This window comes from Carcharhinus amblyrhynchos, chromosome 17 (genome assembly GCF_965287045.1).
Source record: "Carcharhinus amblyrhynchos chromosome 17, sCarAmb.v2.hapA, whole genome shotgun sequence".
NCBI lineage: Eukaryota > Metazoa > Chordata > Chondrichthyes > Carcharhiniformes > Carcharhinidae > Carcharhinus > Carcharhinus amblyrhynchos.
Genome location: NC_137340.1, coordinates 30,772,507 through 30,797,814, shown reverse-complemented (window position 1 = coordinate 30,797,814; position 25,308 = coordinate 30,772,507). Strand labels below are relative to the sequence as shown.

Below are 25,308 nucleotides of genomic sequence, written 5' to 3'. Positions count from 1 at the left end.
GTGTGCCTTTATTATGAGACAGTACCCTCTGCTCCTAGGCTCTCCCATGAGGAGAAACATCCTCTCAGCATTTACCCTATCAGCCTCCTTAAGAATCTTTCATTCTTCTAAATTCCACCGAGTCCCACCTGTTTAACTTTTACTCAGAGACAATCCCTCCATACCAGGACCATCCAAGTGAACCTTCTCTGCACTACTGCCAATGAAGTAATATCTTTCATTAAATAAGGGGGCCAAAACTGTTCACAGTACTCCAGACATGTAGTTGCAGCAAGACTTCTACACTTGAATATTCCAACTCCCTTGAAATAAGGGCCAACATTCATTAGCCTTTCTGATTACCTGCACAAGTACCTCCAAGACTCTTTGTGTTACAGTTCTCTGTAGTTTTTCTCAATTTAAATAAGACTCTGTTCTTTTGCTTTCCCTTCCAAAATGAACAGCTTCACATTTTCCCCACTTTACTCCATTAACAAAATTTTTTGCCCACTTACTTAATCTATCAATATCTCTTTGTAAACTGTTTGTATCCCTCTTGCAGCTTGCCTTTCCACCTATTTTGTGTTGTCTGAAAATTTGGCCACAGTACATTCACTTCTTCCAAGTCATAAGGTCACAAGTTTACTAAATGCACAATGTTTAGCACCATTCATGACTCCTCAGATGCTGAAGCAGCCCAAGTCTAAATGCAGCAAGATCTGGACAATATCTAGGCTTGACTGACAAGTGGCAAGTCTCATTCGCACCACACAAGTGTCAGGTAATGGCCATCTCAAGAGAGAATCTAACCACCTCCCCTTGACATTTCATTGCATTATCATAACAGAATCCCCCATTATCAATATCCTGGGAGGGTTACCACTGATCAGAAACTGGACTGAACTAAGTACACAAACACTGTGGCGATAAGAGCAGGTCAGAGGCTAGGAATCCTGCCATGAGTAATTCACCCTCCTGGTTCCTTAAAGCTTACCCACAATCTACAAGGCACAAATCAGGAATGCGTGACGTACTGTCCACTTCTCTGGATGAGTGCAGCTCCAACAACACTCAAGAAGCTCAACACCATAGAAGGACAGAATAAACCATGTGATTAGTTACCCTTTCCACAAATATTCAATCCCTTCACCACCAAAACAAAGTAGTAGCAGTGCGTACCAGCTGCAAGATGCACTGCAGAAACTCACCAAAGCTCCTTAGGCAGCACCATCCAAACCCATGAACACTACCATCTAAAAGGACAAGGGCAGAAGACACATGGGAACACGACAATTTGGAATTTCCCCTCCGGGCCCTCATCATCCTGACCTAGAACTATATTACCATTCCTTGCTCTTGGATCAAAATCTTGAAACTACCTTCCTAACAGCACTGTGTGTATTTCTACACTGCATGCACTAGAAAGTAACCCACCAGTACCTTCTCAAGGGCAATTTGTGATAACGATAAATGCTGGCCTAGTCAGAGAAGCCCACATCCCAAGAATAAGTACAAAAATGGTAGCAGTTTGCAGCCAGTTTGGGAAGTGCTGTTGATGAAGCATTGATGACTTACTATAATGTTGTTGAATGTTGTTGGAGCCACATTCATCCAGGTATGTGAAAAAAGCATTCCATTACACTTCTAACTTCTATCTTGATGGTGGAAGGAAGATGAATCACTCATCACAGGATATCAAGATTCTGACCTGCTCTTGTAGCCACAATATTTATTTGCTTGTCCAATTATTTGTCTGGTTAATGTGACTCCAAGGATATTGATAGTGAGGAATCCGATGATGGTAATGCCTTCAAGTGACATTGTATATTCAGTAAACTTTGGGCCTTATGATTTGGAGGATGGAAGCAAATGCACTGCAACCAAATTTGCAGACGGCACAAAAATAGGTGGAAAGGCAAGTCACAAGAGGGATACAAACAGTTTACAAAGCAGGAAGTGATTAGGCTCTTTCTTTTTTGGTGGTTGCCATTGCCTGAAACTTGTGTGGTACCAATGTTTAGCTCTGTCTATAGTATGTTTCTTTCACTGTTTAAACAGCATGCAGTCATGTTCTGCAACTTTAGCAGCTTTTGGTATGTCTGGTGCTGTTTCTGGCATGTTCTCCTACCCTGTTGATTGAACGAGAGTCAGTCACCAGGTTTAATGGTAGTGAGGGATATGCTAAGCCTTGAGGTTACGGATTCTGGTAAAGTACAATTCAACCTCTGCTGTTGGCTTGCAGTGCTTCATGGATGGCCTATTTTGAGCTGTTACTTCTATTCTGAGTTTCTATTATTCAATTTAACATGGAATTTCTAACCAGTGAACTCCTACTGTCACTGGTTGCATGTCACCTTGTCCTCCAATAAAGCGAGAAGTGAGTATTGTGCAATCTGTTTGGCTGATGTGCCTGTCATGGTTGAATAGTTCACAGTGTGTGTAAGCTGTGAAATATGGGTGTGTGCTTTGCAACCATACTGTACTGATGGTGCTGTGTGGCGTACAAATGTGAAGTATGAATCCTGATGTTCGAGATTGTTGGTTGATGAGAGATTGGTGTGTGATGAATTGAGGAGTGCCTGAGATGAGTGACGTGATTGATAAGATATGGCATTTGATAGGTTATTATGATGGGTTTGCATTGGGATTTGTTAGTTTCTTACTCTAAAAGGGATCTCACTGGAGTCAATGGTCTTTGGTCAAAAACATTTATTTACATGCTAACTATTTACAAACGTTAAATTAAGACTAACATATCCTAGAGCTGCTTGCTGAGATGCTGCTCAGACATCCGTTCTCAGTGAGTGCTATCACTGTGACCTAACTTCTTTTGTACATACTCAGTATGCTGTTATCAGAGTTAACCTTTTACATTACACAAGAGGCATTTAAGAAGTTTATGTGCTGCCTGGATTGCAGTCAATGTGTATGAACAATGCTCAGGCCTGGATTTAAGGACTATCAAATTGTATGATTGTTTTGGAGGGAGGAGTGAAATTAACCCATTTAAGATAAACAAGTTAAGGTCACATGAAAATAGCAAACAGCAATGCCATATGAATGCATTGAGCATTTATCTGGTCATAATGCCAGCACTCATTTCTTGGAGTAAGCAGTCCCATCCCGAGGATCTTGATCCACATCAGCGAATCAGGGTTAAATTAAGTCATTGGATCTAAAAGCAATTTTAATTTCTTTGTGACAGGGACAAATGAAAGGTTATCAAGTAAATCATATGGAAAGTAAGGCGGAGCTATTATATTGCAAAGAGAGCATAAATTATACTTGGAATTGTTTCAGATCACCAAGCCAGGACAAGGTGGGTGTTGTATACTTTGCAGAAATTAAGGATTTCTATGAAAAAACATGAAAGATAGATTAATGGAGAATTGCAACTAATCAAATGTAAATTGCAATGCTCCAAGAGTCTGAGTTAGCAAATCTTATGCATGATTGCTTAATAACTCAATTCAGAAGTGAAACTCCAAGAAGCAATTCTCAGTTTGATATTGGTAAGCATATCATTCGGAGAATGGTGGTTTTTGCACAGTGTGGGTGATCATGACCACAAAGTGATTAAGATTAATATGAACTGAAATTCATTATTATTGAGGGCCAACAACCAACTCATAGTGCAGTTTTAGATTGCATTCGCTTTATAATTCACTGTAGAGCTGTGCAGAGGTTTTTGCTTCCCTCTGACACTGCAATTGTTGTATGTAAATACAACCTGAATCTGCAGTCAGTATCCGATAATGGAAAGAAAACTGTAGCATGATTCACTGCACAAGCCAAACTTCAAGGGTACGAGGAAGGAATTATATATTAACTTGAGGAAATGGTTTATTAACAAGATAGCTGAGGGCAAAATAATATCTTCAAAAGCATTTTGAAGAATTTCCAGGGCAAATAAATACCTGAGACTGGTGAGTAGAGGCTAAATAGGCATGGCCTAAATAAGTCCATTTGAAGTAAAATTCCTCGTCTTCTTCCAATTCTTTCCACTTGCCAAGGGTTGGATGTAATGTTGCATCAATCATTCTCTACTGTAAGCGACAGCATCTGCATGACTAGATTTCACGTAAAACTGGGGAATGATACTCAGTGGGGTCCCAATCTTTTCTGAGGCCAAAAATCTACTTTATCAGGTGACTATCCTGGATGTGTCATTCATCTTCATGGTATTTGCCATCTGAACCATTGTCTTTTTGGTAGGATAATTGACTCTTTCATTGTGCTGGACTTCATGCACATAGAGAGGAATGACATCCCTTATCTAGAGCAGATAAAGCTCACTTAGTTCAGCTCATAATCAAAGCAAGGTACCAGGGGTTTGATTGGTGGTGTGCATCACCCGCTGCTTGGAGGCATAAGTGAGAGCTGCGGACATCGTGGACACCAATGCTTTATCCACATTCAAAGCCAGGGTATGTGGCTGACAGTGACTCAGATGTGCTACTGGTCATCTCACAAAAATACCCCCATACCTCAAAATAAGACAGAATAATAAGCTTTACAAAAGCTAGCAGGAGAGAAGTGAAAAGATTCAATGGGAAGAAGTTGGAATCCTTCAGAAACATGTTAAAATGGTAGTCATGACAACAGTGAGGAATAGAAACATGGAAGCAAAATAGCCACAAAGGCTGAACACAATAGCAAAAACGTCTTCCTAGAGGAGCAAGAAAGAGGTGAGATATCCTTAAGACTGCAAACAGGGAAAACTGCAGACAGATTAAAAACAAAGCATTGAACCTCCTGTGATGTGTCTAGTGAAGAATTGACAATGAAACTTAGCACAATAAGTCAAATTATATTTTGTGGTTATCTTCCCCATTTGCCATAACCTTTGCTTCATTTTAACTAAATTTTACTCACTCATGTAATCTTTTGTTGCCAATTGCTATGAAGAAGAGACAAAGGCATTGAAAAAAAATTTAAAATACCTTTCATAGCATGCCATTGACAAATAATTGGTGGTGTGGAATTTAAAAGTTATTTTCTGTAGCCCTTTTTTCATTTACTATATGTTGTCAGGCTTCTCCCATCAGTTCACATTGGATTTCCCTTTGAAAATTCCTCTGCATCTTTGCTGTTTGAAAATAATGGGGGGATAGCAGGCTGCACCAAAGGCACATATCTTCCCCCACAACCCCCCCCCCCCCCGTGCAATGATCACTCAACATGAGAATTTTCAGGCATAGGAGCAATGCCAAGGAGCAGAGACTTTACAGAGAAGAGCATGACTGAGTTATGTTCCATGCTGAATTCTGACCTAAAGCTCACCTTTGCCTCAGGTACTGTGCCAGTAGCTAACAACAAGGGAAAGAAGTTGAGTGTAAAGAAGTCCTACAATTAAGATACAAAATCAGTAACTGGGTAAAACAATCATAGTGGAAATTTAATAAAGATATGTCAAAAACTGAACATTGAATAATTGATGGACTACAAACCGTATGGACATTGCAGAGCTAGCTGAAGGTGATGTTGACAGACATCTTGGGCTACTGGTGGACTTGAGGATCTCAACATGTTAATACAATGTAGAGCAGAAATAAATAAAGCAAACAAAATGCTGACTGTCAGGAGATGTTCTGCTGAAACTGCAGAAGGTCAGTCAAACCTTAAGTATGGGATCAAGCTTGGTCACCAAGACAAAAGGGAAACTTGGTGCTGGTGTAGAGAAAAGTCACCAATTGATCCCCAATATCAGAAGACTGAGTGTAGGCGAAAACTAAAATATTAGACTGTTCACCATTGAAGAGGTCAACACACAGAAATGTATTAGGTGTTAAAATGTCCCTAGAAAAGTTAAATACATGGGACTACATCAAAATAAACCATAACCATAACAGGTCCAAAATAATAAAAGGAGAATTTAGAAATGTTAAGAAGAATTGCGAATAGTTTCAATGTTTTGGATTGATTTTCCAGGGAATCATGAACAATCTTATAAGCATGCAAGACATAAGTGGATAGTGTGATAGAGTGACTGCAGGTTTTTCTTTTTGGATGGAGGAGCTGACTTTAGCAAATTGACTTCCTCAACTTTATGTATCATATGAACAGTCACCTTTTACTAATAAATAATAAGTTTCCGTTTGGCACTTCTTACTTTAGTTCTAAAATTATCTTATGCCTTTCTCAAACCATAAACATTTTCATGATCACAGTAAAAGACAACATTGGTGGGAAATCCTTTCTTTTTGTACTAAATGGTGAGTAATTTTCCATTATTGAAAATCAGGCAAACTTGTATCCAATTTCCCAATATGCTCCACTGGTGCATGAGGCCAAAACTGTCTTTGTAAAATTGGCTCTCAAATGTTAGCATTGAGTACAGACTTGTAGCAGAGAAACACTCCCATGTATATCCAGAATAGGGGTGGCACGGTGGCACAAGGACAACACGGTGGTTAGCAGTGATGCCTCATAGCACCAGGGATCCAGGTGCGATCCCCAGCTTGGGTCACTGTTTGTGCGGAGTCTGCATGTTTTCCACATGTCTGTGTGAGTTTCCTCAGAGTGCTCCGGTTTCCTCTCACAGTGCGAAAGACGTGCTGATTCGGTACAATGGCCATGCTAAATTCTCCCTCAGTGAACCCGCACAGGTGCCAGAGTGTGGCAACTGAGTGATTTTCAGAGTAACCTCATTGCAGTGTGAATGTAAGCCTACTTGTGACAATAAACTTTAACCTTTAATTTTCATGCTTGTTCACTTGCCGAAAATCAGCATCGCAAACTCCTTCGGCACTGTACACCCCAACTTTGATTTCCATGGGATTTTAACATCCAATGCACGCAGTAAGTTGGAGGTTTTGCTGCAAGAGGAAGGATGAGGAGCAATGTGAAATAGAAGAGGTGTTGGACGAGTGCTCACCTGAATTGAGGTGATGGGTCAGGGACAGAAAATGCTGACATGCAATTGTGGAAGATGGATGGTGGTTGGGGGGGTGGGGGGTCAGGGGGTACAAAAGAAAAGTGGCATATTGAATTAAATGGTAATTGGAGGAGTATTAGCATGAAGAAGAGGTTGGAAGAAAGACATGAAGAATTGACAGTGCGAACAGGGTAAGAGAGATGATGAATACCTGTATGAAACTGATTCAAAGAAATAACTTTGTTGAATATTCCAGTACATTCCTAGTTGCTCTCCTGCATCCTACCCATAGTAAATTTGAAGTTGTCCAAAACTCTGCTGCCCAAGTGTTAACTTGCATTTAGTCCCATTTACCTACACCCTTGTGCTCCTTGCTGGCCTACGTTTGGCTGCTGGTCTTGTTTTTAACAGTTTCATCCCTATTTTCAAAACTCTCCATGGTCTCACTCCTCCCTATCTCCAACATCTCTGCCAGTCCCATGCCCATAGCTGCATTTCTTTTATTCTGACCTCTTGAACATCCCCAATTTTAATCTCTGCACCATTGTATTTACACCTTCAGTTATCTAAGTCCTCAGCTCCAGAAAGTCTTCCCTACATATTTTTGCCTCTCTTTCTTTTATCCTTCAGGACACTCCTTAAACTCGCCTCTTTGGCTGTCAAGCTTTTGGCTATCAGACCTGCTCAATGTCATTTTGTTTTATATTGCCTCTGTGATGTGCTTTGGGAAGTTGTTCTTTACAATGCATCTTACCATGTCTCTTGGAAATGTATCAGTGAACTAATCTGAAGTACAGCCACTGTCCTGTAGACAGAAACAGCTTTAAAATGAAGAACTAATTAATCTTGTTTCTCTGATTTGACGCAGGACTTTGACCAGCATATTGGAAGATTTGCCTGCTCCTCTTTAACTAGTACAATGGGATCTTCAATGCTCACCTGAATTATTGCAACAAGCAGATGGCACCAAGGCCTAATATTTTATCAGAGAGTTGGCAATAATGCAGCACAGCAAACTGCACTGATGTATCATCCTACATTATGTGGTCAAATCCTTGAGTGAGTTTGAACCAACAATCTCAGATTCAATATCTCATTAATCTAGCCAAGGTAATATCTTAAGAATGAAAATTGTCTCTATCAACTGGGTGGGTAGTGGAAGAGAGGATAGAACACAAAAGTTACGACTCCCCTCCACAAGCCCACACCCCCCCACCCCCCGCACACTCACAGTTCACTTTACACTTCTTCTCCTTGTTGATCCTTATTTCAAATTGGCACTATTTTCCCAGTTCTCCCATTAACAATCCCTATATCAATACATATGCATAGGAGTCCATATTCTCCCTCAGAAATGAGCACTAAGCCCCACAATTTTTGTTATGATCATCAATACTCGTGAAGGATTGTTTGGTCCAGCTAGAGCGTAAGCTGTGACATGCCAAACTTGACTGTTTTTAGAGTAGCTTTTAAGTCATACAATGATATTCAGGGCTATTTTTGAGTTAAAAAAGAACAGGCTGAAAGGTTACCCTGGAATATTAGCTTTATTCCTTTCCATTGCTGTCTGACCTGTTGTGTAAGGCATTGTTTTTATTTCAGATTTCCAAAATATATAGTATTTTGCCTTTGTTTCACTGTATTGTTGTTGAGCAGGCACCGTTTCCTAGTTTTCCAGTTCAGCTGTGTAATTAGATTTCAAAACTTTCAGGGAAGCATCGCTTTGGACCACTTCCATTAAGGTATGCTCAATCCATCCCTGCCTCTGAGCCAGAAGCTCCAGGTTCAAGTCCAATCCCAGGATTTGAAGACTAGAGGGGGCATTCATAACAGGGTCAAACAGGTTGAATATCAACCTGAAAATCCTTGCATTAACACACACCATTGGTAGAGGATAGGAGGGAGAAATTCCTGATCAACCTATTTCATGGAAAGAACATCGGATCCTCCACCATCTTTTGTTCCAGACTACAATGTGCATGTAAAAGTGCATGTTGCCATATTGATGTGGGTTCCTTGAGTAAACTGGAACACAGACACACATGTTCAACTCACGCCAAGAACGGAATTTTCAACTTTTAAAAAATTACAATACTTTGAAAGTACTTCTTTGACTGAGAGGCACTTTGCTGGGGTGATCTTTCTCCCAAGTGCTTTCAGTGCCCCTTTGTAGTTTTTATTATTCATTCATGGGTTATGGGCATCTTGCCCATCCCTAAACTACCCTGCATTTCAGAGCATTTGAGAGTTAACCACATTGCTATGGAGGTCTGGAGTTGCTTGGTTAGGTGCGTTGACCCGAACAGGTGCCAGAGTGTGGCGACTAGGGGATTTTCACAGAAACTCCATTGCCATGTTAATATAAGCCTTACTTGTGACTAATAAATAAACTTTAAAAATGTAGACCAGACCAGGTAAGGCAGATTTGCTTTCCTAAAAGGGGGGAGGGGTGGTGGGGTGCAAGGTGGCATAGTGGTTAGTGCTGCTGTCCCATAATGCCAGGGATCTGGTTCAGTTCAGGCCTTGGGTGACTATCTATGCAAAGTCTGCATGTTCTCCCTGTGTCTGCGTTATACCTTCGCGGGTCTTGTTGCCGCCAGGCGGTGGAGGTCCCCAGAGAAGGTGCCTCTATGGAGGGATCTCCCCTAATTATCTTGGGGATCTGGGGTGAAGGTTGTTGCACACAGCAGTGCTGTACAACTGTAGGTTTTTCCGTTTCACGGGCTCCCAAGCTTGTCTCTCCTGTGGCTTTGTGGAGTTCATGGACCATGTCTACATTTCATGTCTTAGGTTGCACTTCCTTCTTGTTTTTCTCAAAAACCTTTTACTGATGTTTTGTTTGCACTTCAGTCCCACACCCCTAATCTACAGGCACCTGGTGCAGAGAGGGTTGGGTCAGGATGGCAACCTCCTCATGAACTGCTCCTGAGCCTGGTGAGGGGAGCCATCAATATGTTCCAGACAGTGGGCAATTGACGGGGTCGTCCATCCTGACTGCCCCTCTACTGCCGCTATATTCACGGCCAGGTATCCCTGCAGAAGGAGCATGCGGTGTCCATGGGCGCAGTTGACACCTTCCCCGCCTGCTGGACACCACAGGGGCTGGGGTGTATTATCGATCCTGATAATCACCTTTTGATTTAACGTTTTAAGTTTCTTTGGACTTTGTCTTTTGTTCGGTCTATTCCCCCTCCTTTTGCCCCTTTTAATTTGTCCCTGAGTCAATTTGAGTCAGTTTATTTGTTTGGTATTCAAAAGAGATCCTTGTGTCCGCATGGGCTTCCTGTGGGTGCTCTGGTTTCCTCCCACATTTCAAAAATTTGTAGGTTAGGTGGATTGGCTATGCTAAGTTGCCTCTTAGTGTCGGGGTAAGTAAATACATGGAGTCAGGGCCTGGTTGGAATTGTTGTTGGTGCAGACGCGATGGGACGAACGGCCTCCTGCTGCACTGTAGGGATTCTGTTCTATTTCAAAGGACATTAGCAAACCAGATGGGTTTTAACAACAGTTGTTTCATGGCCATCATTAGAATTTTAATTGCAGCATTTGATTTAATTCAAATTTGAACCAAATCTTTGCAGTGGGCCTCTGGATTACCAGTCCAGTGGACAATACCATCATGTCATCACCTTCCCCCTTGGAAGGGATGGGAACTACAATACCCAGAGGCCTTTGCAATGGGGTGGGTGATGTCAGATCCAGGGGGGGGGGGGGTGACCTCTGGTGCTGTTTGACCCGGAAATGGAGCGTGAGGCGAATTGGCTGTGGGCAGTTGGAGCCGCTTCGCTGCTTTGCTGGCTGGGGGAGTGCTGCTAAACCGGGGGCCGCTCTCTTCATTGTTTCCCCACGGGTGAGTGTGTGTGTGTGACAGCGGCCGGGGCTGTGGCTCGGCTGAGGGAAGGGGGTAAAGTGATGATAGTCGCTGGTGCTCCCGGTCTGAGTAAATTGTGGCGTTGGGGCGAGAGCCGCAGCTTTCGGCCTTTCACACACTGACAGGCGGCTGTCTCATTCCATTCAGTCCAAAGCCCAGCTCCGCAACAGCTAGCCCCGGGAACATGGTGCCGGAGCAGTGCCGCTCTCTCAAATCTCCACAGCGCCAAAAGCACAGGCTGCATCAGCAAATAATCCCCACAGAATAGATATTCAGTCCAAGGACGTTGCTGAGAAATGATGTGTTTATTTCGTGGATATTCCCATCTTGTACTTAATTTGCTGAACACGGCGCTGACAGGTGGTTGGTCAACTGTATATTTTTTCTGCCTCTTGGCTTATTGGTTATTAGTCACATTGTTAAATATTGCCCAAAAGGATATTAGGACTTGAACTATCTTTGATCAGATTGAAAGATCGAATTCAACACTGCAGTGTTCCTTTATTTCAGTTTTCCACTACCTGCAGTATTTGGCTTTTCAACAACATTATGCTTGTCTAAGTATTATTAGTGAAGGGTGTTGGGTTGAAATATCGAATTCAGCACGGTAGAGTTCCCCTTATTTCAGATTTCCATCATCTGCAGTATTCTGCTTTCCAACAACTTTGTGTTTAGCTAAGTGTTATAAGTGAAAGGTTTTAACAAAGGTATTTGTTTTAAAATTTGTACCAATTAAAGAAATTTAATTTTTAGGTGAATGGTTGATAATATATGAAATGAAATACTGGAAGCCCACAACAGGTTAGGCAGGGCCTAAGAATTCATGTAAGTGTTGCAAAACCTTTATGAAACTGAGTTCTCCAGTGGTGCTGCTTGACTTGATAAGAACATGAGAGACCTGGATACATAAGAATATAAGAACAAGAATGGTCAATTTAACCATTTGAGCGTATTCTGTTGATCGTTAACCAAATATACCTGCCATTGCCCTACACAGTTCATTAACAGAAATCTGTTAGTTTCTAATTTAAAATTTATCAATTCATCTCAGCATCAACTGAGATTTGTGGAAGAGTTCCAAACTTTGACACCCTTTCTGTGTAGAAAGGTTTCCTAACTTCACTCCGAAAAGATCTGCCTCTAATTTTAAACACTGTCACCTTGACGTCTTGAATCTATCCACCTGATCTGTTCACTTTTATCCCTTGAAAGATTTGACCAGATCACCATTTAGCCTTCTAAATTCCAGGGAATAGAACCCTAATTTGAGTCATCGATCCTTGCAATTTAACTAGTAATTCTATTACTTTTCTTAAACAAAAGCGTAGGGATGCTAGTTCAGATGTGTAATCTCCATGACATCTGATAAATCCGAGTTGACTTGCCAATTGATAACCCTTTTTTCATACAGAATATGTTGTTGCTCTCTTGGAGATTTGGTATTCTTATGTTTCTCCTGATGAGTGTAAGGCAAAAAGCTTTGACAGCATGATGCTTTTTCACTGGTACTCAAGTTCTGTACATTCAGCAATTATTCTACTAAGTCTATGCTGCACTTCCTCCAAGGCCAGTATGTTCCTGAATACAAGCTTTATATAGCTGCAGTATGACTTCCAACCCCTTATGTCCCCATGCTGAAGGTATAAGTGCCAGTATTTCATGAACCTTTTGTTTTTGTAATTATATATATGATATACAAGAAACAAGTTCATTTGAACTGCCACTGTTTCTAGTGTTTTACTATATAGAAGTCTATTTTAGGCCCAAAGTGAAATATCTCTCGCATGCTTGCATTGAAATCCATTTGCTGCAGTTTTGCCCGTTCACTTAATTTATTAATAGCTCTGTAATTTTATGCTTCCAACTATGTTACTTGTAATGTTTCTATCAGTGTGTGGTCAGCACACTTTGATATGTTTTGTCTCTATCCTGTCATCTGAGATGTTAATAAATTTGGTGAATAGTTGATTCTTCCTACACATCCCTGTGGGACGTCACTCGTCTCATCCTGACAATTACTTTCCTATTATCCCAATTGTCTCTTGCCACATTTTGACAGATTTAAATGAGTGCGCAAAACCGTGGCAGTTGGAGTTCATTCTGCAGATATGAAATCATCTACTTTAGATCAATGAAAAATAATGATGAGAGGGGCTTTATGTGCCCATGAACACAAATCAATATGCACAGGTACTAAAGTAATGTAATAAAGTTAATGGAATTTTGAATGTTACCTCAGGAGATTTGAATTTCAAAAGTGATGGTGTGGTATTTCAGTTGTGCAGAACTTTGGCCAGACTCGATTGGGTATACACTTGTTTCCCCAGCCGATACGTGGTGGTGAAGGGTTTGAGGGATAGGTGGGAAGGTATTGCAGGAATGCATAAAACTTTATAAAAAGTACCTGGACCTTGCAAGAAGTACAGTTTCACCAAAATGATGTTAAAAGGCTAAATTCTGAGGATAAGTTGCATAAATCTGACTTGAATTCCTTTGACCATAGAGGGTGAGGTGTGATCTAATTGCAGGATTTCAAACAATAAAGGAATTCAGTCTAGCAGACATGGGCAAACTGTTTTCTGTACAGGTGCAACCCAGAATGAGGGGATATAAAATTGAAGCTGGATCATTGTGTGGTGCATTGAGGCAGCATTTTAATTGCACGTGAAGATTGGTGGGAAATTTGGAGTATTTGTTCCTTTAAAGGACCAACTGGAAATTTTTATGAATGTGTCATAGGTTTTTAATTTTAAAGGAACTGAAGGACGGATAAAAAGTCACTTAGTAGGAGTTGATCTGTAAGTTAACCACGATCAAATTAATGGTAGAACCAGTTTAAGGTTCAATGTCTTTCCCTGTTTCTAAGTTCCCATTATCCGCAGTCTTTCTGTGATTGAAAGTGCAATGCAGCTGTTAGATACATATCCATAGGGCAAGAGTTGGAAGAAGTGTCATAAACAATTTCATTTTGCAAAATACGTTTGTTTCGTCGGATCTTACTCGAACTTTGAGATGGGTTACTGTGGTTCTTTGTGAGAAGCCTTTCGATCAATTGTTGAGAAGCTATCAATAAAATCTTCTGTTTGAACCTTAGATTTCTGGAAAAAATTGTGATTTCTTGTTATTGCAAATGATGCAGGTATATATAACTGGTTTACATTCCTTGCTGGATGGAACAGTTATTCTGTAGGTGAGAAGCTGCATGTTAAATAAGTGAATGTGATTATTCAAAGTAGAGGAACAAAAGATGGTGCTGGTTTGTACTATTCTTGTTTACAGTAAGTAAGCATAGAGGTATGCTTGAAATGTGGTTTGTTAATTACAGGTACGACTTACCAATGTAAATAATTTCAGTTATAAGGTCAGGAGTAGTGGGCATGTTTGAGTAGCAGCTGCAGTGCTTGCTTTCACAATTTTCTGTTTCATTCACACCAATGGCTTCTGCCTTCACTTAGACCGCTAGATAGCACATCCTCTTTTGAGGGGTCATCTGCAGGTGTGAAAATGGACCTCTGCATTGTGGGTTTTACAGCAGTATGACTATCAAGTATGGTGCATTTGTGAATTTATGTACTTATTAAGAGAAGTTTAATTTTGCATGCAACATTTTTCTGCCCCTTTATTTTGTGCAAAATTCACTCCATTGACACCTCATTGGTAAAATGCAAGGTATACACATTTCGCATTTTGCAATGATATACTTTTGGCGTATTGAATTCTGTGGACATTGTACCTATGCAAAGTTTTTAATTGTAGGACAAATAATGCACAAATCTAGTTCACATCAGATACTGTTCTGTCAGCATTACTCAAACTGTAGATATGTTTGCTGACTTGTTTCTTCCTTGTACTCAAATTTACCATAGCAAGTGAACAATTTGTTGGAAAATTTTCTTGTTTTTGTATTTGATACATCTATCTTCATTTGCATCTGAGCTACATCCAATCAGTTAAACATCCATTGTCAAGGGCTTGCTTGAAGACACAGTATGCTACACCAGGTTTATATTTGAACTTGGTTTGTGTATTTTCAGTTGCATTTGTCAAGTGTTCTTATAAATGCCATTAGATGTAACTTAAACATTTTATTGCAGTTTGAATTCAACTTTACCAGATGGTTGTGGTTAGAGAAACATGTACATGCTTGCTGAGCTCTGTTTCTTTAGGCCTTTTGTGGAGCCACTGACCCTCGTGAACACTCTGGCTGGCAAAATAAAATCTAAACGAGCTTGGACTTGTTTAAACTACTTCCTGGTGTTCAACATCTTGTGCAGTCTTGGAATATGAAACTAGCCCAAATTTAGTGAGCTTATTTCAGCCAGGTAATATTTTATTACAGAAGTAATTAGTGCTTTTCAAAAAAATTATGTACAGCAGTGTTTTCAGGTTCTTGTGTGTGAATCGTGCTTATTTTCTATTAACTGTCACTAAAGAGTGCCTATTGCAAATGTGTTTGCAAGGGTGTGTCTAAGTTTACTGTTCTTAAGAAAAAAGCTGCACAGAAATGCCACTGTCAGAAGAACCCAACCTTGAATATATTTATTGGTCTAATCTTTACTGATCTCTGGGGCAGATTCCTGAGATGCATGAGTTTATCAAAGTGAGGTGCTAATCAGCTGACAGAACACCATATTTGATTGTTCTGAAATTTTGCTTCAATAAAGCTTACTGCCTCTTTTGAAACGTTTGTAATTATGTTTTCATGAGTTTAATTGGATTGCTTTAAATGCTGGATTCAGTGTAAAAATAAATATTGAATGTTGGCAGGGGAATCAGAATTTAATATGAAATGTCACATACTCTTGGTTTAATAAATATATTTTCTACTTTTGAATTTTCACAAACTAGTTCTTCCATGGTGTTCTTCAGTAAGCTAAGGACATACCTAATTCAAACATAGGCAAATAAAAAGATTTTGTGGAAATCAGTGCTCATTTTAGAGGAAGAGAGCACTTGGATCTCTACGATCCAGTTGGTCGGAGGGACTGTAGATCAGCAGAGCAAACACACAGGCTCACACGTACAAATAAATGTTAATATAAATCCAGATAAAATATTGGGAATTTAATTGTGCCTTCACCCAAAGCATTTTTTTAACTTAAAACCAAGAAATTAGTAAAGAGAATAAAGGGTGATATTTTAAGTGGAGTCCTTTCCTTAGAACTAGAATATATTACAGATGAACTGTATTTAAATAGGCACAATAAGAAATTGAAGGAAATAACATCACACAATGGAACATACAGGAAAAGAGGCCTTTTTAACCATCTCCTGTTCTGTCCTCATCTATTGGAAAGATGTTGACTCCTCACTGAGGTGTTGTACCACATGTGTTGCCCCTGTTTTTTTTATTTTTCTTCACTTTTAGTTTATTCTGAATTGCCCACTTCTTTCACTCCTCTAATCATGTCATTCTGTCAGCAATCTAGGTTCTAAGCTCTAAAATTCCCTTCTAAAAAGCTCCACCTTGCACCCTCATCTTTTTCAAAGTTTCCCCTTCAGTCATGTTTTTGGACACCCATTGACACAGTGTTGACTTTTGTCTAATTATTCCTGCAAAATGTGTTTTGAGATGTCCTCCCACATTAAAGGTGCTGTAGAAATGATAGTTGCTATTATAGACGGAATCAAGTTGGAGTAAGTTCTGGAATAGAGTATGTGTCCCAAAAGTAAATATTTGCTTTATAAGGTTTCTAGCCAAATGGAAATTTGAAAACCTGAAACGGATTAAGGACTGACACACAGACAAGTAAAGCATGCTCTGACTAAATGAATAACTATTTGGTCCCTGGCTTTACCTGGAAGATCATAGAATCCTACAGTACAGAAGGAGGCCATTCGGCCCATCAAGTCTATACCGACCACAATCCCACCCAGGCCCTATCCCCGTAACCCCATGCATTTATCCTAGCTAGTGTCCCTGACACTAATGGGGCAATTTAGCATGGCCAATCCACCTAACCTGCACATTGTTGGATTGTGGGAGGAAATGAGCACCCATAGGAAACCCACGCAGACATAAGGAGAACATGCAGACTCCACACAGACAGTGACCCAAGCTGGGAATAGCTGAGGCACTAGTGCTAACCACTACACCACCCCAAGATGACAACGCCAGAAGAAAATTACTGAAAATATGTTGGAGTGGGGGGAGTAGTCAGAAAATAAAACACTGGAGGATGAAACATAATTTACGACTGACTACAAAATCGCATTTATGACCAAGTGACATACTACTTGAACAAGTTTTGGCTTCCTTTATATTTGAGGCTTATTTCGGTAGACTGCATAGGATTTGGCCTGTAAAGGATGCATTATTTAGTCAGTAACCATGCAGCAAGTTCCATATACAATTGAACAACATTTACCCACTGGCAGGAGCCAAACAGATCGTAGATGCGATTTGTTTATTTGTTTCTTGGTTATGATGTGGAGGTGATGTTTCCCTCTGCGCAATTTTGGGGGAGCCCGCCCCCCAAAAAAAAGGGATTACCTCACCTTGTAATCTTAAGTGTGTCTGAAGGAGTCGGAAGTTATTAGTTTAGGTAAATTAAAGCAGGATCGGACACTCTGGTGACACCCTTATTGAAAGAATTAACAAGCTGAATAAACTCCCCATTAGAATGCTGTCTGAATAATACAAAACTCATGAATGAAACAAAGGCTTATAAATTCCAGTCATTCTCAAAAGGATATATGTATATATATATAATATATACATACAACCAGGCATTTGTTATGTCTGAAAGTCTTTGCTGTTCAGATCTGACAGATCTTCCGAGTTGATCTATTTTCCACTGTAGATGGTAAGTTTTAGCTTTTTGAAGTGACGGTGCTATGAGATCTCCTCGTTTGGTTTCAGCATTTCTTTTCAATATTTACATTTGACAAGCACCACATTTTTAACCTTATACATGCAACTTCATAACACTTGACGAAGCCACAGGTCAAATGTTTCTGGTTTGGAAGGTTTGCTCTACTACTGTTCCAGTTTTACTTTGGGGAGTAGTCAGTCTAAAAATATTATTATTTGGCTACACAGATTAAAGATAAACTGAAGAATGTTGCAAAAATAGTGCTGGCTGGGTCTTTGACTATGCCAGTCCCCATTTTCTGCATTTCACTTCTCACTTCTTGCCCTCCCTCCCTCCCAGAACGATGATCCTCTGTCCTCACATTCCACCCCTCCAGCTTCCACATTCAACAGATCTTTCTTTGCCATTGCAGCCATCTCCAGCATGATGTCACCACCAAGAACATCTTCCCCTCCACTTTCAGCATTTTGATGGGGTGGTTCCCTTCATTCACTCAGGTCCCCATCCCATCCCACAGTATCTTCCAATGCAAGTGCAGAAGGTCCTTTTTACCTCCTCCGTTTCCATCATCCAGGGCCCCATCATTCCTTCCAGGTGAAACACTGATGTATCAGTACTTTCAGCTTTGTGAACAGTGAATACAGTACACTATGGTGATTTCTACATTGAGGACACCAAATGCAAATTGGGGGATTGCTCTGCAGAACATCTCCGTTTAGTCAGAAACAGTGACCCTAAGCTTTCCAGTCTTTTGTCATTTTAAATTCTTTGTTCCAATCAATCTGACCTCTTTGCCTCAATGTTGTAATGAAAGTAAAGGGACAGCACCTTGTATTTCAATTTACATTTCTCAGGCTTTCAGACTCAATGTTGAGTTTAACATTTAATTATTTTGGGGGCAGTGTTGCAATCCCCATGAGGGAACTGTAAATCAAATTACCAAAATACCATTGGATTCTTAAGATACATGGTACTGTTTGTGTTTGGATCTACGCTCAAATGAAGAAATAATTTTCCAATATTCATAAAACCAATTAAAGATTCCAGAGACATTTTAAATGTATGAATTTTCCATGCTGTCGTGCTTTCAAGTCTAAAGTGGTCTCAACACTGACTGCTGGTAATGGCCTTCTTATCATTCTCAGCTCCTGCCAACTCGTATCTTTTACCCCATTAAGCCAGTTTTTTACTTTGCACTGTTATCGCTTTTGTCAATTAATCATTACTGCCTTTCAGCTTATCACAGACCTATCCTTTTGTTCTTCTTTTCCTTCACTTTGTGTTTGCTCAAAACCTGGTACACTTTGAACTCTTTCTTTATGTGATTTTAATGAAAATATATCAACCTTAAACATTCAGTGTTTTTCTCCCTACAGATGAAACTCATTAAAATAATTAAATATTTTTCTATTTTGTGAGCAGCATCCATCTCCATGCTGATCAAGTTACTTGAGTTCCACATTACTTTACAAATCTGGCACAGAGGTCCTGATTTTATTTTCCGATTGACTACTAAGTGATACGTAATTAAATTTGGGAATGCCTGACCAATCTAATCTCTGGTCTGCATTGAAACATTGCAATACAATTTTATTATAATTAACAGCAGAAATTTTTTTGGACATTTTTAGCATTTGTTATGTGGCGTTTACAGACTTTATAAATACAGGAGTAGAATATGACATTAAACCTTTCAAAGATTTATAACCATCGGATTCTTACAATACATGGTAATGTTTGTGTTTGGATCTACATTCTCCAACTGTGTATTGTTGACAAAATACTGATTAGTTGGTAAGATATTTCAATTAATGCATAGAACCTTGGTTTTAAAGGAAACTTGTTGAAGGTATTGCTAAAGTTTGTCAATTCAGAATTTCAACAAATATTCTGTTGTAAATTCCCTTAATTCTGTTGTGTATTCCCTTAATTCGTCCTGCAGCTCTTTACTCTCCACATAGTGTTACGTTGTAAAGTTTAGTCCAGGACTTTTCACATGGCAGATGGTTGATCCTGGCTGTGTTGATGAGAGCTTGAGTAGAAGGCTTTGCCACAGGTGGAGAGAGAAAATCAGTGTGCACCCTAATAGCTTGTGAAATGCTTCCATTTGAATTTATATTTAGAATGTAGGCAATGCTGGCAAACTATATTAATTGCCCATCCTTGGTTGCTTTGAGGAGGGGTAGGACTTTTTTGTAATCCTTATGCTGGTGGTCTCACAGGATAACAGGATTTGAAAAAAAAGTTGGAACCCCCACTCCATGTCCTTTAAACACAGTACCAGGTCTGATCCTTCCACCTGGTACTATTTACTGTTCTTCTCTCCTGCTTGAATCGCTTGAATGAAACTTCTGCCTCTCTTGGCATTCTTCATGTTACTACTGTTTTCTGTAGAGCAATAAGTCAATTTGTCTTATCAGTTCGTAGCCACCGTTATGCCTTAGTCACTCTGAGGGTGAATCAATTTTTCTAGCTTCCCCATCCTGCTCACTACTTCCAACACTACTCTCTGACTATGCCAATAGTTTAACAGAATCTTTTTCCATGTGGCCCAGTATTTGCCTCTTTGTGGTAAAAGCCTTTGCCATCTTTGAGCTCACAGAAAAAGAAACTGTTGATATCCTCTGGGTGTTGGCAGAAAAGAGAGTTGTGTAATTCCTTCCCCTTCATGAAAGAATTTATTACCTAACTGTAGATTCCATTATAAAAACAGAAAAGGCTGAAAGCAGGTTGGAGAAGTAATTAACATTTCATGTCATTGACCTTTTGTCTGAACTTGCTAGCATCTGCAGTATTTTGCCTTCATATATATACCATTGCATGCCCAAATTACCAGTATTTACAAAGTTTTCAATGCCAAATCATGCTTCAAATCTTCCCACCCACCCTCACTCTGCCTCTACTCCCACAGTTTCAGTACTTCAGACTCTGACCCTGCTTGCATCCTCCTCCTCTTGTCCCGCCATTGCTGGCAGAGTCTTCAGCCATATTTTCAAACTCCCTGATTAAACTTTTCCACCCATCCATACCTTTAAATATGTTCTCAAAGCATTTCTATTTAATCAACCTTTATTTTATCACCTTATCTGTCCTTTCAAGGCTAGTATCTGTTGCTTTATCTATATCTATGAAGTACCTTGGAATGTTTTTCATCTTTAAAAAGTTCTATATAAATTTAAACATTTGTGTTGCTTCTTGGGTATCTTGAAAATAAGCCTAATAAGCCTGATCGTACCATTGTTAAACTAGTGAATTGCGAAATAGTTCTGGATAACAAGAATTCATTTGATTTGTTGCTGGTCTTTGATATTGCTCCCTAGGTTTCAAAGCACACAAATGACCTGGGGTAATGAGATGTGAGCAAATTGCGTCACGGGACTGATTGAGGGCATTTGGTAGGCATGAAGAAGATAAGTGAATACTGAATGGTATGCCAATTCTCTTAAATTATAAGCTGCAATGCATTTGCCCTAGAATGCCATAACAAATTTGCAAAAAATGAAGAAACTGTTCAGTTTCAAATTGTTTCTGCACGCTTGGCTAGTTGGTAAAACAAAATACATTATGCAATGATACAGCGTTATTGGTTCAAAACAGTTTTGCATGTGTGTGGAGATTTCAGAAGTAGTAATGTATTGATGTTTAAGTGGCATTTACAATATAGAAAAACAACCATTCCACTCAACTGATATATGTTGCTCTTATTGAAGTCTCTTCCACTGAAACCACAGTTAGCTTCCATGAGTAACATTTGGAGAATGATTATTAATGATTGTGGATTTACAAGTTATTTCTAAAATATTAACAAAAGTTTCCACACTGGATTGAGTATCCACCTTTGGTGGTGTACTATTCCTTCATTCTAAATGTAAAACAACATATTATTGTAGGTAATTTTTATGAACCACCTTGATAAATAAAAGGTAGGTCAGTGGCATAATAGTTAGCATGACTGCTTCACAACACCAGGGACCCGGTTCAATTCCATCCTCAGGTCAATATCTGTGTGGATTCTGCATGTTTTTTCCGTGTCTGCGTGGGTTTCCTCTGGGTGCTCTGGTTTCCTCCTATATTCCAAAAATGTGCGGGTTAGGTTGATTGGCCACGCTGAATTGCCCAGAGTGTCGGGGGCAAGCAGGGTAAACAGCCCAGGAGGGCTGTTGATGATGCAGGTTTGATGGACTGGTTGACTACTTTCTACATTGTAGGGACTCTTACGATTCTATACTTCTAAATGTAGGGGCATCCCAAACCCCAGAAGAAACTTGGAATGGTGGTTCTTAAATTTAATTTTGTGATTTGGGGAAAAAAATGTGAGAAAACAGATGAAACCTTGTTAAGGAAAGCAGTCAGTCATGAAAATTATTCAAATAACAAAACATTTATTAAACTTTTAAGTACTGAACTAGAAGGGCAACAATAAGGAACAACATTTAAAATTAATTACAAAAATGGTTATCTACACAGTATACTTGAATTACCCCCCCCCCCCCCCGCCCGCCCAATCTAAATCTATTTTCCTAAACTCCGAGAATACACCTTCCCTGAAACAACATCCCATCTGTTTTAACATTGAGCCAAGTCCAGCAACTAAACCTGCAGTTTGCTTTTGGGAACCCTTCTAGTTTAGAGTAGGATTTCTGGGGTCTAACTGCTTCTCTTTTCTGAGCAACAGCTTGTTTCTCCTTGGAGCAAAACCAAAACTCTTGTTTGCAAATGGGCCGTGGCAATGATCTGGGCAATGAGACTACTAGACTTTTTACAGAACAAAGTATCGGTTTTGCTCTGTTACTGCTTTAATTTGCATCTCACAAACCCTCAGTGCTACTAAATGCCCATGAGTTTCACCTCTACTTGCTAATATAAAGCTGTTCAAGGACTGAAAGGTTTTTGATATTTCTCAATCCTTTGTAACAAAAGAAAATATGTAAAATAATATCTTGACTTTATGCAATGCCTGCCCCTGTCTCAGGAGGAAAGCATTTTACAGCTATGAAGTACTTCTGAAGTGTGTTCACTATTGGAAATTTGCAGGAAATTTGGCAACCAGTTTGTACACATCTAGCTTCCAGTAATGTGACGATGACCAAATAATCTGTTCTTCAAATAGTACTACGGGATTGTTTATTTCCAGTGAGGGAGCAAATGGGACCTTGATTTAATGTCTCTTCGTAAAGATAACCCACTCAAAACTGTATTGAACTGTCAGTCTATACTTTTGTGTGTAAAAGCAAATTACTGCGGATGCTGGAATCTGAAACCAAAAGAGAAAATACTGGAAAATCTTAGCAGGTCTGGCAGCATCTGTAAGGAGAAAAAAGGGCTGACATTTTAAGTCCAGTTGACTCTTTGTCAAAGCTTTTTAAAAGTGGGAGATATTTATACTGCAGGGTGAGGTAATGAAAGATGAGTCATAGCCGCAAAAACAAGGGAAAGGCTGCTAATGGCAGTTCATAGAATAAATGATGTGAATGGCCAAACGGCAGAGAAGCTGAAATTAGAGGGTAAGCTGTAACAGATGAAGACCCTTTGACAAAGGGTCATCTGGACTTGAAACATCAGCTGTTTTCTCTTGTTACAGATGCTGCTAGACTACTGAGATTTTCCAGCATTTTCACTTTTGCTGTACTTTTGTGGTCAGGTTTTTTGAGTGGAACTTGAACCCACAACCTACTGACTCTAAGTGTGGCCCCTCTGACATGAAGCTGGTTCTCTAGATTTTGGGAGGAAAATAAACTAAGATGTATGTGAACTCCATGCTCAAATTTTTCTTTTGTCATGCAAGTGTATCCAATGCGCTCCCATGCGATATAAATGTGTCACCTATTGCACAGAAGCATTGCAAAAGTTTTTTATGAAGCCCACTGATATATTGGAGCCATTCTGTTGTATGTGATTTTGAGAACTGTAGGAAGGTTCTGAAGGTGATGCTATTCCACACTTTTTTGACACTTGGAAAAATGAGTACCTGGTGAATATTTTTCTTGGAACAATGTAAACACCTTTTCAGGAATTAGTGGCTGAAAATGATTCACCATCCAGTTTTTAATATTGAGGTATTCATGGCTCTCCCAAGATCTGTTTTGTGTGCTTTGCTTTATTGTTACCTACATTCTTACAAATCTTTATATTACCAAGATGTTTTAATGTGAACTGAAGTTTTCACTTTACTCTTACAGACTAAAAATCTTTTGGATTACTGAAGTTTAGAAATATTTGTCTCAAAGCCTTTTTTTTTGCTGACTACAGCACAAGTAAGCAGGCTATTCCCATTCACTATGCCAAAAACAGAACATCGATCACCATCTCCACTCAAGTAATTGATGCAGACTTGTTTGCCAGAAAACGACACTTCTTTCTTGCGATACTTGTGATGATCTTGAACACATATTTTGGTTGTTAAAGCCATCTGTGTGATGTATAAACAAATGAAAAAAAACCTCCAAGAGTCATTTAGTTATTTTTCAGAATGAACCAACTGAACTCCAAGTGTCAAGCAAAGTTATTTTGAGAAGGGGAAAAAGATCTTCCTCACATTGTTGGTTATGTTCCAAATCAGTATTCCCACTGGGGGAAGTTTGTGCACCTTGTGACTTAATTGCACATGTTATATTGTTATTCCAGGTTTCCTTTATTCCTGACTTCTGCTTCCAGTGCTATATATAGTCCTATTAAGTTGGCTTTCTTTACTATTTAAATATAGCAAAAGGTTTTCTATGTAGAAAATGAGTGAATATTAGAACAGTAAATCTTGTGAGTAGTTTAAACTTTGTAAAACGTGTGATATTGCGTTCTGTGCTGATTATATGCCCTACCTTCCAATAGCTTCACTGTAAAGGAAGTTTGGACATGGTGTATCACGGGCACCCTACACAACTGTGGCATAAAACGTGTGAAAATTTAAAAGAACTTCAGGTTAATTTTTACAGTATGAAGTGTCAGTCAGATGTCATATAAATGAGTTATTGTCTGTATATTTTGAAAATATCAACGTTACAATATATTGAATGATGGAAGTAAGCAGAAAATGTATTTTCTTTAACTGCAGAGCAATGAACTTGCCAGATTCAAATAATGGCATTAGAGTAGTACATGTCTATCTCTGCATCTTTCTGTTCTACTTCTGTTGGATAGGATAAAAGTAAGGGATTTTGATCTGAGGTACATGAAAGCAAAATCGAACATTTATGTGGTGCCTTTTGAAGTGCTGTAGGAGGTTTCTCTGATGTTGAAATTTTAAAAAAAGGCAAGCAAGCTGAGCTGAAGAAGGAGATACTCGGAGTCATGGGGGTGGAGGAGGAAAATAGTTTGTCTAAGGACATGAGATTTAAGGTGGATCAGACCAGCTGGGTGGCTGAATGTTTAGTCGCAACTTGTGGAGCCAAATGAGAAGAGGCTCACAAGAAACTAGGATTAGTTTTATGAGAGGTTGCAAAACTGCTGGATCAAAGTAAAAGGAATGTCAAGAACTGTTCCTTAAATGCTTTTTTTGGAAGAGGTTCTCTACATTGTGCTTTCCCTATTTTGTCATAGCTGTTATAGTGAGAAGTATTTAATTGACAGTGATGTGTCTTGGGATATTCTGAGCTTATTTAAAATAATTGCATGATAAGATTTCACATTTAGACTTTTACAGGAACAGAAAAACAAAAAAAGCAACAGTAACTAAACATAATTTAGTTGGCAGCTAATATTCTAACTTATGCAAAGGCATCTCTAATCAGCATTTTATCACACTCAATAATTTCACACTGCATTTTCTTAAC

The 25,308-nt window shown here is 39.4% G+C and overlaps 1 protein-coding gene across 5 annotated transcripts in view; it reads left to right on the top strand.

Moving 5' to 3' along the window:
* The first annotated feature begins 10,592 nt into the window (after positions 1-10,592).
* Positions 10,593-25,308, top strand: part of plekha1b (pleckstrin homology domain containing, family A (phosphoinositide binding specific) member 1b) — a 68,773-nt gene continuing 54,057 nt past the window's right edge. For all 5 annotated transcript variants that reach the window (XM_080205698.1, XM_080205702.1, XM_080205700.1 and 2 more), the window contains exon 1: positions 10,593-10,706. The gene's annotated coding sequence lies outside the window, so the exon portion shown is untranslated. The remainder of the gene's footprint in view (positions 10,707-25,308) is intronic.